General features: G+C 40.4%; 1 long non-coding RNA gene across 1 annotated transcript; it reads left to right on the top strand.

Moving 5' to 3' along the window:
• On the top strand, positions 1–18697 carry LOC117935576. Its single transcript, XR_004654788.1, has 3 exons — positions 1–347; positions 1574–1575; positions 18686–18697. It is a non-coding gene; the product is annotated as an uncharacterized LOC117935576 (long non-coding RNA).
• Positions 18698–19379: the final 682 nt, after the last annotated feature.

The raw sequence follows: 19379 nt of genomic DNA, 5'->3' as shown, positions 1-19379 counted from the left end.
CCATTAACATGAGGCTGTTGTACAAGGGGCCACCTGCTCATCAGAAAAGCACACACCAGGGCCAGGGATTGAACCACCAACCTTCCAATTGACAGGTAACCACTCTACACTGAGCCACAGCCACCCTGTATGAAATATGATATGCTTAAAATATACTCGAGTTTAAAATCTTGTTTGAAAAATAGACTTAAGTATTGTTATGATTTCTTCCCAACTAATGTTCTTAGAAACAAAGCCATTATACAACAATTAACACTTCGTTTTACACCTTTCATACACAGTGGGAATTTAACGTGTTTGATATAAGGCAAAGAAATGCATTCATTTACAAAAGAATTGGATGTAAAGTAAAGAAAACGACTCAAAGTGAACAGTAAACTGAGTTTGACACCCTTGAGATATCAGCTCATGACATGGTGTCATAACATTTAAAGGTGTTATGACAGCTTCAAGTTGCTACATCACGCTGTAGGGGTTGCTTCACATTCCTGATTCCTGATCACTGTACAGGAAGCTGGGAGAAGACATGAGAAAGTTTGACACAAGCAGAATAAGAATGTAGTCGTAGTTATTGCCGTTTTACACTGACATGCTTATTTATTATGAAAGAAGAAGAAGAAGAAGAATCTCGATTATCTTCACAAAGACGTAGAGGTTTTATGAAGTTATCCATGTTCAGGGTGCAGAATGTCACCACACGCTGTCTGCTCGGCTTACTGTGTCCTCTGATGTTAACCTGCTCGCCTCCTGACCCAAGGAGAACTGAACACATCTGACACATCTGGATTGTTCAGAAGCTGCTGCGATCACGCTGTCACTCACATCGCTCAAAAGCAACTGCAATAAATCTCTCGACACAGCTTCTGTCTGTGGTTCTGTCTGTTCTAGCAGCTGTCTGTATTTAGGGCTCTACAATTAATCAGATTTTCACCGTGATTAGGATTTTGTCTCCTAACGATCACACAACAGTTAAATTTTTTTATTTCTTTTGTGTTCTGAACAAGAAAAACAAGTTAAAACGGGAAATGTATAATCCGCATAGTTGATTTGTTCAACGTCACCATTGTCTTCCGGTCAAATTTGACCCATTTTCAAAATGTTTCCATATTAGAAATGTGGGTTTCTTTCAACCAAATTCTCAAAAGAAATAACAAAGATGCTTCCATACAATGCTCTTCACAGGCTTTATTCAATTTCATAGCATTAGATTTTTTTTTAAATAAAAGAATGTTGAAAAAAGTGACAATAATTTAGGAAAAAACATCAAAATGTGCTATAAAAAATGGGGAAAAAATGACAAAAACATCGGTGGAAAAGCCACAGAATTTTCCAAAGAGACATCCAAGACGTGAAAAAGTCTACATTTTGACCCAGAAAAACATAAAGTTGCCTGCTCGATGGGAAGAAATAACTATTATTAAAAATCAATAATTGCAACATCTTTCCAAAAGTCAATATCTAGTATATATATAGTTATCAAGATTCAGGATTTCTTGCCATATTGGAGGAGCCTTATCATGGCTTCTGTTAATCTTTACCCCTTTATTAGATCCCTCCCTGTAATCCCTGCCAGTTGTTTATTCATTCAGTCCTTTATTATTGCTGTTATTCAAATTAATTAAAAAGCCGTATTTGCTGTCTGTTCAATGCATTCGGTGTGCAATTATTCTGGATTTCACTCGAGAGTTCAAGTAGAAATGCTTATTATGTAGAAGTTTTTCCATCTTAAAATAAACTAAATGATGGGAATAGGGGGGCAACAGCTAAGTAGCCTACTTTCCATGAGCAGCCCCACACACACACACACACACACACACACACACACACACACACACACACACACACACACACACACACACACACACACACGCACACACTCTGACATCTCTCCATTAGTGCATGTATAGGTACCGATCATGTGTGTGTAATTCAGGCCTGTGTGTAATAACCCTCATGTTGTCAAATTGACCCGTTTTCCTATTTTAATTCCCCAAAATAACATGATTGATGCCACACAACGCTCTTTGCCTAGTACAAATCTCTACTTTCATTAATTTTGGGGTGTTTTAGTCAATTTTATAGCATTTGAAATCAAATTGAAGTGGTTTTGAAATGGTATTGAGTAAAAGTTGACATATTCCAGTCTGTGATTATCCATCAACATCCATTCCTTCAATTTTAGTCTAAATAATTCCTAATTTCTGCTTTTCTAACTCAAACATTAGGTATAATTTCTAAATAAATTAGGTTTATTCACCATAAATTCACCAAAACTGGTGAACATTTTTGTGTTTTGAAGTGTTAAAAAAGTCAAAAAAGCACAAAAACATTGAATAAAAGGGGAAAAAGTACAAAAAAGTTAAAAACATTGATAAAAAGCATCAACAAAAGTGTTGATTTTGACAGGAACACCAGGGTTAATATCAATTTTTTATTATCTCAGTCGTTCCTTCTAACAGATCTTGGATTGCTTTGTGGAATATATTTTGTAAGTTGTCTAAGTTTATATCAATGCTTTTATTTTGGAGTTCTTATTGCACCAGGAGAAGTCTTGAGCCAATCAAAATGAATCACCTTTCTTATAATCTATTAACCCTTGTGTTGTCCTACGGTCAAAATTGAAAATCAACATTTTTGTTGAAACTTTTTATCAACGTTTTTAACATTTTCTTATATTTGTGTCCCTTTTTTTCCAACAGATTTGATGCCTTTTGTTCAATGTCTCAACACTACGCAACACTAACTTATTAACTTTAGTTTTACAGTTATTCTTGGAATATATAAACCTCATTTATAAGAAATTATACGTGATATTTGAGTTAGAAAAGCAGAAATTAGGAATTATTTAGACTAAAATGAAAGGAATGGTTGTTGATGGATGATCACAGACTGGAATATGTCAACTTTTACTCAATACTATTTAAAAAACACATCCATTTTTTTTAAATGCTATAAAATTAAATAAGATGCCCCAAAATTAATGAAAGTAGAGATTTGTACTTGGCCAAGAGCGTTGTGTGGAATCAATCATGTTATTTTGGGTAGTTAAAAGGAACATTGATATAGGAAAACAGGTTAATTTGACCCGAGGAAAACATGAGGGTTAAAGCACCGTCAGGGGCAAAACACCAGCCTCCACCAGATGGCAGTGCGTGCCAGGGTTTAGACAGTCCCGATGAATGAACTCTCTAAGTGGCAAACTGCGACTTCTTCTTCTAGGGAGTGATGAATGAGAAAGAACCAAAGTCAGCCCCAGATTAAAGAGATAAAGAAAAGGAACCAGTCTGTCCTGACTGATTTGGAGCTTCAGGTCAGGTGAGAGGGGGGGGGGGGGCTGTGTCAGGTATTAAGTGACTTCCAAAGCCGTCCCTGTGCTTGTGTAGTCTCTCTGATCTCGCTAGCTTTCCTTGTTGGGAAATCAATCAATCAAATAACAAAAAGCCAAGTATAAGACAGTTGGTCGGCTATTTTACGGCTTTTTGGAAACATTGACATTTTGCAGATTATTGTTTTTTTTGTCTTATCTCAACCCTAATCTTAAAAAGCAAACATTTGTCATTCTCATTATTTTCATATGGACTGTGCACTTTAATGACATTTTAAAAAACATCTTTGGCTCTTGTTGCAAAGAAACATTCAGGCTCCAAGCATGTTGGCCTATTTGCTTTATGTCAGCACATCTGATAAATAATAATCTGTTAATGACCATAAAACCTTCACAACAGTATCATAACTTAACATAACTGTATGATACAACTAAAGCAGGTGACACCAAGAATAGCACGCATGCCAATATCTTTATTAAAGTGAATTAGTGAATCATCCTCATGAATCGTACATCAGTGATAGCCTAGTTAAAAAAAAATATGATCCATGATGATGAAGATACAAAAAAATGGAAATGCATGGCAGAAATAGCATATTTTTAATATTTTAGTGGCTCAACAAAAGTACATTTCCAACCATTACATTTAACCATTGTGTTGTCTTCTCGTCAAAATAAAAATGAATGAAAATCAGCACTTTTTTTGACGCTTTTTAATCTTTGTTTTCAATTATTCTTACATTTTTGTCCATTTTTTCACCAATTTTTTCAACGTTTGTCACTTTTGACATTGTGACGTTTTTAACACTATGTAACACTAACTAGTTTTACAGTTATTTTGGGAATTTATGGTCAATAAACCTCATTTATAGGAAATTATACCTAATGTTTGAGTTAGAAAAGCAGAAATTAGGAATTATTGAGACTAAAATTAAAGGAATGGATGTTGATGATAATCACAGACTGGAATATGTCAACTTTTAGTCAATACTATTTCAAAAACACTTCAATTTGTTTTCAAATACTACAAAATTTAATAAGATGCCCTAAAATGAATGAAGAAAGAGCCAAAGAGCGTTGTGTGGAATCAATCATGTTATTTTGGGTAGTTAAAAAGAACATTGATATAGGAAAACGGGTTAATTTGACCCGAGGACAACATGAGGGTTAAACAGACAAAGTACACACTGTAGGAGCATATGAGCTTTACCCATGTATCAGCTAATTTAAACAGCTCACGTTACTGTATTTTGTGAACACAACCTCATTTAATATTAACATGTGCTGCGTTTATCAGTTGCGGGGTGCAAATGTTCCACCTAAACAAGTTCTTTCCAGAGACTATTTTGCAGAGCGAAACGTTTCCAGTTTCAAAAATGTGAGGATTTTTCTGCATTGAATACTTTGAACACTTTAAGTACATTTTCTTGATGATACTTAACATTTTCAATCCACTAAATACCAGTCAAGTAGCAGTACTGGGACATTTTTCCTCAGTACAGTACTGGAGTAAAGCTGCTCTTGGTACACTGCTCAGTAAGTCTTCGTGTGAGTTAGTGGCCGAGCTGCACTGAGGCGTCTTTGTAGGAGAGAGAGAGAGAGTGTCTCCAGGCCTGTCTCCCTTCCAGACCAAACACACATCCATCTCCGTGTCCCGGGCCGGCGCTGACCTCTGGTATCTGGCGTCGACGTTACCTCCACTCTGGCGTCGGTAAACAGGCTGGCTCGTCCCCGTCGGCCACCCAGCCTCTGTGGTCGCTCACAGGAACCAGTAGTAGCGCAGATGATGAAGGTTTTGGAGCAGCCTCGCAGTCACCAAGAGTGCATACAAAAGGGTTTTAAAGGGGTAATAAAACTGCTCAAACTTCTCACAGTGGTGGTGGTTTCTTTGCTCGGCCTGAGCTACACGGACAGGGGAGCCATTTTCATTTCAGCTTCATGGGACATATTGCCTGGGAACTAGTCAAACCACTGAACCACCAGGATACTAAGAGTCAGCAAAGAGACTGCTGTGTTCTCTATACATGGTATCAACCAGGGATGCATCGAATCCAGAATTTGGCTTCAAATTTGGCCGAATATTTTGGAAGGGGTTTGGTGGAAAAAAAAGCTGGATTCTCTAGGCTCGCCACGCTGGTCTATGTAGCGACGTCGCCGTTGATTACAGGAAGGTTCAATGCAGTAGGCTGTGAGAAAGTGAAAATGGAACTTGGGAGCAGAAGAAGGGCTGTTTGGCAGTACTTTCAGTCAAAAGAAGGCGATTCAAGTCGAGCTGCGTTTTCAATTTGCACTGCCGATGTGTCTCGTGGTGGCGAGGACCCTAAACAACACACAACATCGCCGCGGTTACAACATTTGCGCATGAAATCCCAAAAAATCTGGATTCGGATTGCGGATTGGTCCGCTGTGTCTCGGCTCCGGGCTCCGCCGTCTGTCAACACCCACCAGGTCCGGATTTGTTGTGGACCAACTGTGGCCATGACTGACGACCACAAGATCTCGCAAATTCACGTAGAATAGAGCCAAAAAACCAACAAAATACAATTTGCCGTGAGCATGGTCTATTTTATTTTGAAAATTAACCAAATGTTTAAATTTTGTTTATGTGCTCCACTTCCTGTCGTCCGGCTAAAACAGAGGCTCTGCGTACCTGCTCCGGAGGGCCGAGGATCGCCGGAGCTGGGACGGAGTCGGCGCGCAGCCGCTCAGCAGTCAGTGGAAATTGGGGGATAGTGTGATTGGTTGTGTCGCTGTCAGTCCCCCGCTCCGTATCCTATCCACCAATCACAGCGTCTCTCGGAGGAAAATCTGTATTTATGAGAAGCGCTGTTCTGAATTGAAAGATACCATTATCGAGTTAATAGGCGTGTGTGTTCGTGTCGGCCACTGTCCATTGTCTAAGGTTCTGAAAAAAATTTTTTTAGCCTATGGCTGCATTCCATCTACCTTGGGATTGACATCACACCTGAGTTGACCCCTTTCCAGTAACAAGTCCAAAAAACGTTACATGACGGGATGGGTCCCTCTTTAGCCCAGTTTGCCATTGTTAGCAGCACAAGATGATAAAAACCCACGTATGTTGTATTTTGCATGTACAAACACTATAGCAAATGTCCACAGATAGATGTTGGACAGCACTGTGTGGACGGCCAATTTAATGAGACACAAATGACAGAAGTGCCAAAGGATGGCGTTCAAATTGGAATTTCTGATTGTGAAGCTCATTTTACAGAAACCGATTAGAGTTTTTTTTCTATTATAGCAAGCTATCGGGCTGTTGTACAACACATACTTTGCATACAAATCAAATGTTGTTCATCATTTAAATACATTGGCTGTCTATCATATTTGTTCGTGCTGCAACTGGATTCATAATACCAGGAGCCTAAAGGCCAGTTTGGCCCATGGGATTGCCTTTACATTGTCCATGCTAGATGATTTCAACCGGTGGAGGAAACGTAAAGGAACAAATGCTTTTATCGGATCACCTAAAGTGAGCTGCTGTGTCTGCGGAGTAGAATCTGTTGGGTCTAACTGTGGAGTGGATTTGAAAAACACAAAAGGCTCAGATGTCTTTATTGTTTGAATTCACCTTCAGCTTGTTGAAGCGGTGTGTGTGCATGTAGTTGAGTATGTATGGAAATGCTCTTATGGCATATTTCTCCCGTGTATATCTGCATCTTAAATAGGGCTGCACAATTCATTGCAATTTTATCAAAATCCCAATATGAACTACTGCAACATCCAAATCACAGGGGGGTGCAATATTTGTTAAAGCCAAAATATGTGTCAGACAATTCTAAAATAAAGTACTGTGGTGCTGCAGAGACATCCTGGCCTACAAATCGTATCCTGCAGCCTACAGAAAAAATCGCAAAATACCATAATTCAATCATTTGTTTTTTGTTTTTATAGTATATTTTTCAATGAAAATGAGAATAATGATACAAAAATGATCATTCCCTTCAATATCAGTCGCAACATGAGTCAAAAATAATTGCATTTAGATATTTTCCTCATATTGTGCAGCCCTGACCTTAAATACATATGGGTGGAATATATGTGGATATCTATTCTTTGCATATCACACTGCTACCTCATTCATCAATAGCCTACCTGGACAAAAAAGCCAAGGACATCTACATGAACATGAGTCACAGCAACTGCACCATGTTTCCTCTCCTGCATGCAAATCCCTTTTGATGAAACACCTTGAACCTCGGGAGTAAAAATAAGTCAACAAAATTATTTTTTTTTAATTTAAATGCAGATGATGTGTTCAGGTGACTGGAGGCCAAGCGATTGGCTGGGTGTTGAGGCTCACAGTTCTGTGCAGAAGGATGGAGGGAGGGGGACTGCAGCATGATCTGTGCTAAGACCCGATGCAGGTTGCAGGGTTGGGATGTTGGGATGTCTGGTGAGCGGCGGGAATGCAACAGTAGTTTTCAACAGGGTTGTTTCCTGGCCGCTGCACAGCTGGCCGCTCCACAGAGACTCATTAGGAGTTGCAGTAGGTGCTGATGTCTGGTGGCATCACTTAGACCAACTGACAAACACCAGAGAAACAAAGCAAACCCCCGACTGCTGCTTCACTTGCAGAATCACTGCTCTGAGAGAGTGTGTGTAGGCAATGCTTTGTATTGTGCACTGAGAATAACGTTTGTGCATGAATGAGCTTCTGCTCTTCCAATTTTGAGAAGTGCGGACATTTTGTCAAACATCTCCTCCCATTGGGATCAGTGAGGTCTTAAGGCTTGCTGAATCACTGACTTCTTTAAAATCACTTGTTAAAACACACTTTTATAGACTTGCTTTTATCTGACACCATCATCATTGTGTGCAACTATTTGTTATTGAATCGTGATTTTTTTCTGTCCTTTGCCCTAGTGCATTTATGGGTCTGTGTATTGAAATTATGTGTGTATTTGTATATTGATCTGTGTCACAATTGTCTTGTGCGGCGCTGAGAGCTGGACGGAGCCACTTGTTTTGGTGGAACATATGTACGTTCAAAGGTTGTTTGAGTCTAGCTAGCTGTCTGGATTGACCCTGCAAAAAAATCGGAGAAGCAGTTAGCCATAGTCCTCAGAATTAAACCCGAGTTTAAAATGCCAACACAAAGAAAGCAGAAGGTGTAATCCGGCCTAAATGAGGGACATCCAGCGGCATCTTCCACCGGCACCTGAACGATCCCATAAATGAAACGTCGTTGAGACAGACTAAGGGAGAAGTAGCTAATACAATCACATTTCTAAATATAACTATTAACATGAACGTTTGTACACAATTTCATGGCAACCCATAGACTGACATTGCCATCAAAAAGACTTGAATATACAGTAAGTGATGGCATTTTAGGAAATGAGGATATTTTGTGGAAAGTTAAGAAATTTTACCTGATGCTCATTCAATATTTATAGGTCATCACAAGTATAGTACAAACGTTTGTGTGTGTGTGTGTGTGTGAGGCAGAGCAGATGAAACTTTATTACTCCCATTTTAATCAGCATCCTTCCTCTAATTGGCAGCGCTGTCACTGAGGGCTTTTTAAGCACCATCATCCAGCATTTTATCAGCACTATGTCTAATTCACACCAACCGCTGAAGGAGACGTTCTCTCCCTCTGAGCACTTATACATCTTGAATAAATAGAAGAAAGAAACGCCTGAGTTCATCAGCCGAGAGCACAGGTAAAGATAAAAGTAAAGGTAAAGTACAAGTAAAGCGAGAGAATTGGTATCGTGCATGTTTGTTTAATATTCTTCGACTCTGGACAGCAGGGTTGGAAGCATGAGACCCCCCCCCCAAAAAAGAACAACAACTATGTGCAATGTATAAAGCAATGCAAAGAAGACATACAACATATAACAATTTACTTTACACTCCCCTGATGCATAAACCCTAAACCAACATTTGGAACAGTGCCCCTCAAAAGTATTTCTCATAATCATAAAAGTAGTAGCATCTCCTGGACAGACCCGTCCCCATCTAGCTGTGGGGAAGGGTCTAACCCTAACCCTAACCTGCAGAACATTTTCCGTCCTCTTACATAAATCCGAGAACGTACTGGTTGTTGTTGTTAGCGCTGTGAAACATCACAGTTTGGTTAGATTTAGACACCAAACCTACCTAGTTAAGTTTAGCAAAATATTGTGGTTTGTGTTGAAATCGAGGATAATCTCATGAAATGACGTATGTATGACACGTCAACTCTTATGCCATTATTGGCATCTCATCAAGACGCATACTTTTTACTAAAATTAGAGTGTTTATGAATTCCATTAGGCCTCCATTGACTTATATTACCTTGCAATTGCGTGTTAATTTACGCTGTAGCGAGTAGTATGAAAGGGCGATAATCTGCGTAGGGACGTTGGTTGGAATGGTGGCCAGGAGACCGGAGATTGTGTCCAACATCACGTTTCCTAAACTCAACCGTTGCTTTCTTCTTTTCCTAAACCCAACTCTGTTTTCTTTACCTAAACTCAACCTTTCTTCTTTTATTAAAGCCAACCCTGTTTTTCTTTTCCTAAAACCAACCGATTCTTGTTTTCCTAAACTTAACCGTTGCTTTCTTCTTTTACTTAAGCCAACCTTGTTCTTCTTTTCCTATTCCCAACCGGTTCTTGTTTACCTAAACTTAACCGTCATTTTCTTCTTGAACCAAAGCCAACCCCTTTTGTCTTTTCCTAAACCCAACCGGTTCTTATTTACCTAAACTTAACCGTCACTTTCTTCTTTTTCTAACGCCAACCCATTTCGTCTTTTCCTAAACCCAACCGGTTCTTGTTTTCCTATACTTAACCGTTGCTTTCTTCTTTTACTAAAGCCAACCCCGTACTTTTTTCCTAAACCCACCCGGTTAATGTTTTCCCAAACTTAACTGTAACTGTCTTTTGCAATAACACGGTCTTCTCAGAATAACATGGCAAGTGGCGTGTATTTAGAAGCCTGCTGTATACAGTGTAGGCATACATGTGGATAGCTCAAAAATATGTACAGATAACACAGCACTTGGCTTAAAAAAGTTGTTGTTGTTGAATTGGTCCTTTTTACATTACTTAATTTTTGTTTATCATTTTTACAGTTTGTACAGTTTCTCTTATACTTCATCCCCTTATTTGCTGATTTACTCCCGTCATAATATCTATGGCCACTAGAGGTCAATGCCACTATAAATGTAACGATAGGGTCCCTGCTTTGGGAAACAACTCATGTGCGCGTATTTTGGGGGAAGACAGTCTTTATCAATGTGTCTTTCAACTAACTTTATTGCTTCTGTACATGACAGGTTTAAAACCATTTTGAGTATCAAAAATTTTTATTGAGTGCAAAATTGTTTGCAGGCTGCAAATATAACGTAACTTAAAAACTAAGTTTTTACTCTAACGGGTATATGTTTCTCAAGAGAGTTTGAAGTCACAGTCAGTTGTCATAGCTCACTGAAATGAAATGAACAAGGACAGCTCAGCATCAAAGTAGGAGGCATACTTGAAGTGTCTGCAGGTTGGAAATAAATGTAAAAATATACTGAGATGAGATTGGTAGATAATGAGCTAAACATGCAAAACCACAAACATGGTGCTTTGAATGATCCTGGCTCTGGTCTCTTCTCTCTTCTCACCTCTTTCCTCTTTGGAACGTCTCTCCACATTGCCCTGAAAGACCAAATGTGTGCCCCCTTCGATAAAATGCTCTATGTTTTCCTCTATGCTAATGAAGTTTCATCATCTTTGAGAGAACTTACTTAGTGCCGTACAGCGCACATCTGCACATATCTTAAGTGTAATCGGGGGAGATGCGATGGACTTGCATACAGAGCTGGAGGTTCTCAACAGCACAGAAAGTTTAACTTTCTCTTACACTGCACACACACACACACACACACACACACACACTTCCTCCCTCCCTCTGCCTTTCCACACCAGACCACACTGCAGATGTGGTGGGAGCTCTGCTGTGGGAGGTTGGGGGGGGAATGAGACCAGCTAAATAAGGAGGAGGAAGAGTGCACGTACGCGCTGCCAAGAGGATATTTCCATCTTTCTTAAAAGCGTCTCTGTTAAATGGAAAACAAATGTGTGATTGATGTGTTTGACTTCGGCAATGACGACAGACGAAAGAGAGTTGACGCCATCCCCGTCTCTAAACGTCCTGCTTTGAAATGAGAGACCAGCGAGAGGAAAGCAAGGGTGAAAATGGATGTGAACATTGGGATGCAGAAGAATGTGAGATACTTTGATGGTGAACCACAGATTTTCTATCAAGTTTGTGATAAAAAGAAATGAATTAGACATAAATAAGAGGTGTGAAAGTCAGAGAACAGAAGATTTAATTATTGCTGCTCTGCAGCGATGTTTGGGGCCGAGCATTTTAAAATCGCAGGTAAAGTGTCCAAAGCCCAATGGCTGATTAAGTATAATATGTGAAATGTGGCGGGTTGGCTCAGTGGTAAAGCAGGTGCACGTATATGAAAAGGTTTATGCCTCGACGTAGAGGTCCAGTGATTAAGTCTGACCTGAGACAATCTAATGCATGTCTTTCCCTTTTTTCTCACCTAGCTCACCTTTAAAGGCAGAAAAGCCCCAAAAAATAATCTTAAAAAGTATAAGACGTGAAATTGTGACTGTTGAGCTTTGCACTCACAATCTTTAGGTCCAAAGTTACAAATGCTGATCTCAGCTGTTGTCCAGGTTATGACTCCTCTAGCTATTTTTGTTAATTGTATTGAGTCAGCCTGCATTTGCATTGCACTGGGGACACAATTCAAATTTGTTTTTTTTTCACCTTTTGAGATAGAATTCTGAATTTTTGCGCACGTGCTGCTACTTGCTTTTTTTCATCTGCGTAGCTGTGATAAGAAAAGCTGTGCGAGTGAATGACAGACCCAAGAGAGTTGGTGTACAGAGCAAAGAGGAAGGGACCCAGTACTAATCCCTGTGGGATCCCAGTTTGGAGTTCTTTAGAGTCTGAACATTTGAAACAAAATGTGGGAGGAGATAGATAAAAGAAGTTTTGCAGTTTTTGCAAAAGTAGAGTGATGGACTGCAACAGCAGCCTTTTGTGGCTGAAGTTTGGCATAAATTGTGATGTTGTACCATGTCTGCATGCATTTTTAATCTCACAGGGAAGGTGTCAGAAGCACAATGGCTGATTTTTTATAAGATGTGACATTGTGACCATTGAGTTGTGAACTCACAATCTTCTGGTCCAAAGGCAAATGTTAATCTCAGTAGGCTATTATACATTTAATGACTCTTCTAGCTATTTAGGCTATATTTCATTGAGTCAGTCTTGGTTGACTTAATACTGAACTAAACTGGACTGGACTGATTATTAATCTGATCCAGGTTTGTTAATGCTGCCGATACCGGATAAGCGGATGAAGATGGATGGATGGATGGAGGTTTGTTAATGCAGACACATGTTAAAAAATATGCAGGGCGGTTGGCCACAGCACAATGCCTGATTAGATGATTATCTTGCAACATCAGGCGCTCAAACTTATTATCTGGGTTACATTGCAAGTGGCATTGCAACACCTAGTAGACTTTCTCATTAGAAAATTAGAGTATTTGTGAATTTCGTTAAGACAACATAGTTTCACAAACATCAATAAATGGCAATTTAAACATGCTCTTTTGCATTGACTGCAATGTGTAGATGAGAACACAATTCAATTTTTTTTTTCGAATTCACTTTTTGAGATAAAAGTCCGAAATTTGGCACACCAGATCTAAGGTGACCTTCGTTTGTTGGGATTTTTTTTTTCCCATGAAAATCAAACATCTAATATTTTTTTTGAATTCGGTTTTTGTCAACAGTATGGAAACAGCAAAATTCTATAGAACTTCGAAAGTTTTTCATGTGCTTGTCTTTGTCGAAAAACAGTTGATACGCTAAATGGAAACGCCTTTGTCTAACCTTAAACCATAACATGTCTTTGTCTCTGGACAGAATGAAGCATGGCCAATGCTTGCGGAGATGAAAGAACAATTAAAACATGCCTCTCGTAGATAGGTTAGATGGCCAAGGCGACTACTGGTGGATTACAGTCATGCCTAGACTACGTGGTAGCCTACTTTATTCTCCAGTTTGTTTCAAATTCTTGCTTAAAATTCACTTGACAATGAAATGGAAACACGGCTAGTAACTTCCAAACCAACCCATCGGGGTTTTCTGATTTGGCGCCCTCTATCAGCCGGACATTTTTTGCTCATGCTTTCCACATTGCTTGTGGTGATTACAAAAAAAGCATTTGTTTATGACCAAGAAAATGTACATAGAAAGGGGATACTAACAATGACTTTAAATTGTAGTTTTATGGTTGAAGGTTGAATTCAATTTAGTCAGTTAAAACAAAGTGGGGTTAGTCTTATCTCAAAATCTCAACCTGAGGCCCTCTTACTTGTTGGTTCCAATACCCGAAACCACTCAACACCCGTAGATCTTTGCTGGTGCACCCTAAACAAAACACATCATACATTGTTCGGAAAAAAATAAACCTTGTTATGAGATTTCTTTGCATTGATTGTTAGTAGATGGGATGTGAGCTGCCGTTTCCCAAGTCAAAGCCATGCTTTAGGGTCAAGATGGGTATGGTAGTTTGTTAGACCATCTGTGAGATAAATAAAGTTGTTCTTCACGTTGCACACAAAACATTTTACCTTCTTTTTTATTGTACATGTGCTCAAAATCTGACATTACAATTTGGAATATAACGCAATATTCCACCCACCAGAAAGATCCTTATGGATGTTGGGTCTCAGTTACTCTGACAGGCCTGTGAGCGTATGCATGAAACTCAACCCTCCCCAACTGTTTCAACACCTTTTGCAGAAGTCTTTTTGGGGGGGGCCCCCACCACACACAGAAGGCAGGTGACGAAAGGACACACACTTTTCATGGTGTTTTGGGCGACTGAGGGCCTGGCAGAGCTTTGGCTGGCGAACCTGCCACCTTGGCAGTCGAACAGACGGGACATTCTGGGAGCTGACTTTAAGGGGGGGTGGGAGAGAGGTGGAAGCCCCCCCCTTACCCGCTCTCCCACACACACAGTCTGGCAAGGTGAAAGAAAGATGTTGGGAGGGGAAGAGAGAAGCAGCTCCGCCATCCTCACCCCTACACTCTAAGAAATATTTTACAAATAGTTTAAGAGGGGTAAGAAATAACATACTTTAACAGAAAATGGAGGATTTATTTCTTATAGTGCGAATTTCCCAGCTCAACTGTGAAGGGGGACGGCAACAGGACTGGGGGGCTCTGGGGAAAGTGTTCTCCTATGGCATTCTCATGCCTCCACCCGCCCCTCCCAGAAGTCCCCAATTCAGCCTCCAATTTAATTTTTTTAAGACTGAGGAGACGGAGGAGAGGAAAGGATGGAGTGGGAGGAGAAAGGGGGAAGATGGGAAGGAGATTGGAGGAGGTAGAGGGGTGGGGTTCACCTTGTTTTGGAAGGAGACTCCCTCCCTCCGTCCCATCCCTCATCCCCCTCCACCAAACACACCGACAGTCTGGCAGGAGGGAAGACAGGTGGAGCTCCCTCCTTCCCTCTGTGCAACTGCACTTTCATTTATACGGCCAAGCGCGCGCACACACACACACACACACACACACACACACACACACACACACACACACACACACACACACACACACACACACACTGTGGAAGGCTGCCAGGTTGCTGCTGCTGTTGATGAGTGGGAGAGAAGCCTTTATAGTGACGGATGCAGTCCTGAGCCAACTTTCATCCCCACCCAACAACAACAGCAGCAGCGCTGCTCTTTGTTTACCGCTTACCTCTAACTCAGTGGAAGAAGAGTAAGCATCCACTTTTCCGATTAATATCACAATTTGAAGATTATAGGGAAAAAATGTTCAATTAAAACAAATCCAAATACATCTTGGATTTCTGTGTGTCTTTCTTTGAGTGTATTTTCCTATCTATTATGAATCACATAGTATTGCATTGTTTTGTGTAAAATTTGCTATAAAATGTACGTCTTATTTTTATTATCTTGAAATTGTAGGACAAAAACAATGTTAGGTGGTTCCTTTTAGAAGCCCTCAGGATTTTTTCATTCCACGTATGCATTTTCTTTTTATGTTATTGTATATATTTCTTTCATAAGCACAAATAAATACAAGACAGTGTGGCATGTGACACGTAAAATGTTGCTCAGGTTTAAAATAAGTAGCAGAAAACATAAAACCAAGTATAATATTACAACCATTTCAACTACAAATGTTACTAAAAGCTGTACTTAATTACTCAAATACACATCAGTACGTGAACAATGTAAAATTAGTGCCACATACCACACACAATACAGAATTGCAGTTATTTCTCAAAAAGCTCTTGTGATTCATGTGCACGTAAGTGTCTGCTAAGTTACATCGTGTCCAGAATCTCTAATCATTCCCCTCTTTTTTATTTTTTTCTGGGTGTTTTGTTTTGCATGCTCGACCCCCATCAGTCAGTTGATTGGTAATTTTAAGGCCCTAGCAGGCAAAAGTATTGAGTATGAGCAGCAAATGAAGCAATTTCTACCTCTCTTCAGTGTGTAATGGAGTCAGATGAACACTGTATGTGCCGGGACCCTCATTCTTCTACAAGATCAAATCCAGGTCAGAGAACTTCATTAGGAAACCTTTTCAGGTGTTGGGTTGTACGTTCTGATCTGGATTGATGCGGTGTAGGCTGTGTATGTAATGCAAGATCTAAAAAAACAGCATTATGCCTATTTTAAAGTAACAATAAAACGTGCTAATAATGATAATATCTGCAATGCCTGTTTGCAGTTTACTGCTGTCAGCTTTCATATTCAGGGACTTCTTTCAACAAGAGCTCTTGATTATTTTGACTAGTTTAATTTTTCAAAACCAACGCCATGGATGCAACTGTGTAGATGAAAGTCCTGCACATCTGCAAATGTATCTGCAATTTGCGAGCATCGGTCTTTGGTTGCACCATTAACATGTCCAATTGCAAAGTGATTTTGTCAAATGTGGCCCAGGTTCACGTTACAAAAGGTCCCATACCAGGCTCAATTTGGACTTCCACTAGAATAAGTCTACATGCTTAAATAAATAAAAAAACACATTATTTTCCCTCAAACTGTCTTTCTGAATACACCTGTCAGCGTACTGTTTCAGGTGCCCTGAAACGCCCTGTCTCTTTAAGACCTCCTACTGAATTCCCCCAGTCTGCTATGATTGGTCAGCCTATCCAGATCTTCAGCATCTGCGCTCTGTGATCTGTTCACCCTCATTTCAGCCGGGTAATGACTGTAACGGCACTGTAGCAGCTTTGAGCCAACAGTTAGGATAGTTGTGATAATACAACCATACAGTCCTGAAGGCTCGTTTAAATGCAGAATGCTGTGTGTATTTCTCTGGAAATTTAGCATCTGTATACTTTCACTGTATTTATATAGTACCTGCTTTACAATACAAAAATTACCAAAATGTCACTTTTAACAACACGGGACCTTGCATTTTAGTGCTTAAAAGTGTGTTCACTATATAGACAGTAAGCAAGCTTATGCTCATTTGCCCAAACAGCAAATGTTCTGACTGTACAGGCGTTAGCTGTAAACTACAAGGCAAAGCAGAGAGTCAATCTGTTCAGCTTCTGATCATACTGTGCTGTTGATCAGATTAAGTGTAGGCAAGTAAGCTACCTGGGTGAGGTTAGACAGATGGGTTGGAAATTGCGGCGTCCGTCCACATGATTTGTACGTTAAACTCCTTATGTGACAGCTTCACCTCATTGAATGCGGTGGTGTTGCTGCTGCATTAGAATATAGGTTGTTTCAAGCATTATGCAAGCAATTCTCTTTCTTTAATCGTGTCTTAATGTGTATGAAATTCTCCCACTTAAGAGATTGTTTTAAGAAAAAGATCATACCTCTCTCCCTCAACCAGGCTCACCCTGTATTTCTTAATAAGTCCTGTAGGTTGGTGGGAAATTCTCTGGTACTACTCTAAGTCCTGGGTTTAGTGCAAAGTCCTCAGATCAATGGAATTGAGCACATTAAGGAGCCTGAGCCTCCAGTCCGGAGGAGTAACTACAGTGATAGGGCTCTGGGAGCTGTGATTGCAAATGGATCTCATTCGGGTGGGGGTGGGGGCGGGGATGGATGAGGCTGCGTGCAGAAGTGCCGCAGCGTGGCTACATCGCCATTTGTTTTCATTACGCAGCCAAAACAACCTCACCGGATGGAGAAACAGTGTTGGACCACAGTATAGATTTAAGAGAGTCATTGTGTGTGCAGCAAAAGACTAAAAAACTTTGGGGACCTTCTACCCCTACTTTCTAAACTTCTGGCTAGGTGATTCCCGTGTACTTAATAAATAAAAGAGTCTGGCTTGCAGGTTAAACTGAGACTTGAATGGCACGACGCCCTGCATACATCACATGTCACCCGTTCTCCTCACAGTAATGTGTTTTCTGTGGTCAGGCTTTGTGATAGAGGTATATTCTAAAGTGATAGAGTTATATTCTAAAGGAAGACAGACACTGATGTACAATTGGAAAAAAAAAAAAACTATTTTGTTTTGGAGCAGTAAAGCATCTTGCAGCCTTCAGCTACATGTTGAGAAGATCCTCCCTGAGGTGCTTCAGTGTCAGTTGATCTGAAAAACTTTGAAATGGATTCCATGATGAAGCCTGTTTTTCTTTGTACTAGTAAGTGTGGCATGTCAATTTCAAAGAAAGCATTTGCTGGTACGGACAGATAGAACTACACAAAAAGAAAAAGGTAAGGGTCTGCATTGGAGTGGGTATGTTTCTAAAGGCAGCAGGAGATCCATCCATCCATCCATTTATCCATCCATCCATCCATCCATCATCCATCCATCCATCTTCGTCTGCTCATCTGGCTTTTCCCAGGCCTGGTTGGAGATATAATCTCTCCACCTAGTCCTGGGTCTTCCCCGAGGCCTCTTCCCAGCTGGACATGCCTTGAACATCTTCCTAGGGACCCCCCCAGGAGACATCCTCACCAGATGCCCAAACCACCTCAACTGGCTTCTTTCGACGTGAAGGAGCAGCGGCTCTACTCCGAGCTCCTCTCGGATGACTGAGCTTCTCATCCTATCTCTGAGGGAGACGCCAGCCACCCCCTTGGGGAAACCCATTTTGGCCTCTTGTAACCCTGGATTTCGTCCTTTCGGTCATGATCGTGGCGGGAGAAGATGACATATAAACTATGAAGGGTAGTTGGAGTAATACATCCATGAGTTTTGAGGATTATAAGATGCCAAAACTACATCTTGGTTCCGCTGGATGTGGTTCACCTTCCGCTTTCTTTGTGTTAGAATTCTAAACTTGCAATTTGGGAAACAACCTCTGAGCTAGACCCAAAAATCATGTTCCACCAAAATAAGTTCCTTCCCAAGCTATTTTGCAGAGGCACCTTTGCTCCATGCGTCGCTTAGCCCCGCCCAAGGCGATTGTGATTGGTTTTAAGATATGCCAATAAACCAGAGCACATTTTTCCTCCCATCCCAGAATGCTATGTGGACTAGCCAGACCCTGCTCCAACAGCGCTGTGGAGGAAGGTCTGGCAATATGAGATTAGATTGTGAAGCGGCAGTTTGCTCCGGCAACATCTTCCTGATGAGTGAAAGTTAAAAACATCTGGGCAAGATTGGCCGAGAGCGCCAACACACCTGAGTGGAACTAAGCAAACCTGTTGAGTGGAGCGGTTCCAACCCCACGTGTGAATCCAAATGCAGCAAACCTGCAGAGATCTGCCGGGCCAGTTGAGCTTAGTTGAAACAATGTGTGAATTTGGCCTTGGTTTAAAAATGCTCTTCCTTTTTTCTTCCTCTTCAGAATTTGATATAAACAGCCTTGCTTGTGTTAAAACATAGCCAATACTGTTTTTCTGATTATCTTTTTTACCACAGATTTACCAATTGATTTAGGAATGCAGTTCCACAAAAGGTTGGAAGGACAAATCCAAAACAGACTGAAGAAAAAGTATAAAAGGTTTTTTATTATTAATTTAAAGGAGGGCTGGGCAATGCGACAATATATACAAAA

The sequence above is a fragment of the Etheostoma cragini genome, chromosome 20 (assembly GCF_013103735.1).
Source record: "Etheostoma cragini isolate CJK2018 chromosome 20, CSU_Ecrag_1.0, whole genome shotgun sequence".
Lineage (NCBI taxonomy): Eukaryota > Metazoa > Chordata > Actinopteri > Perciformes > Percidae > Etheostoma > Etheostoma cragini.
This window is presented reverse-complemented; position numbering and strand designations above follow the sequence as displayed.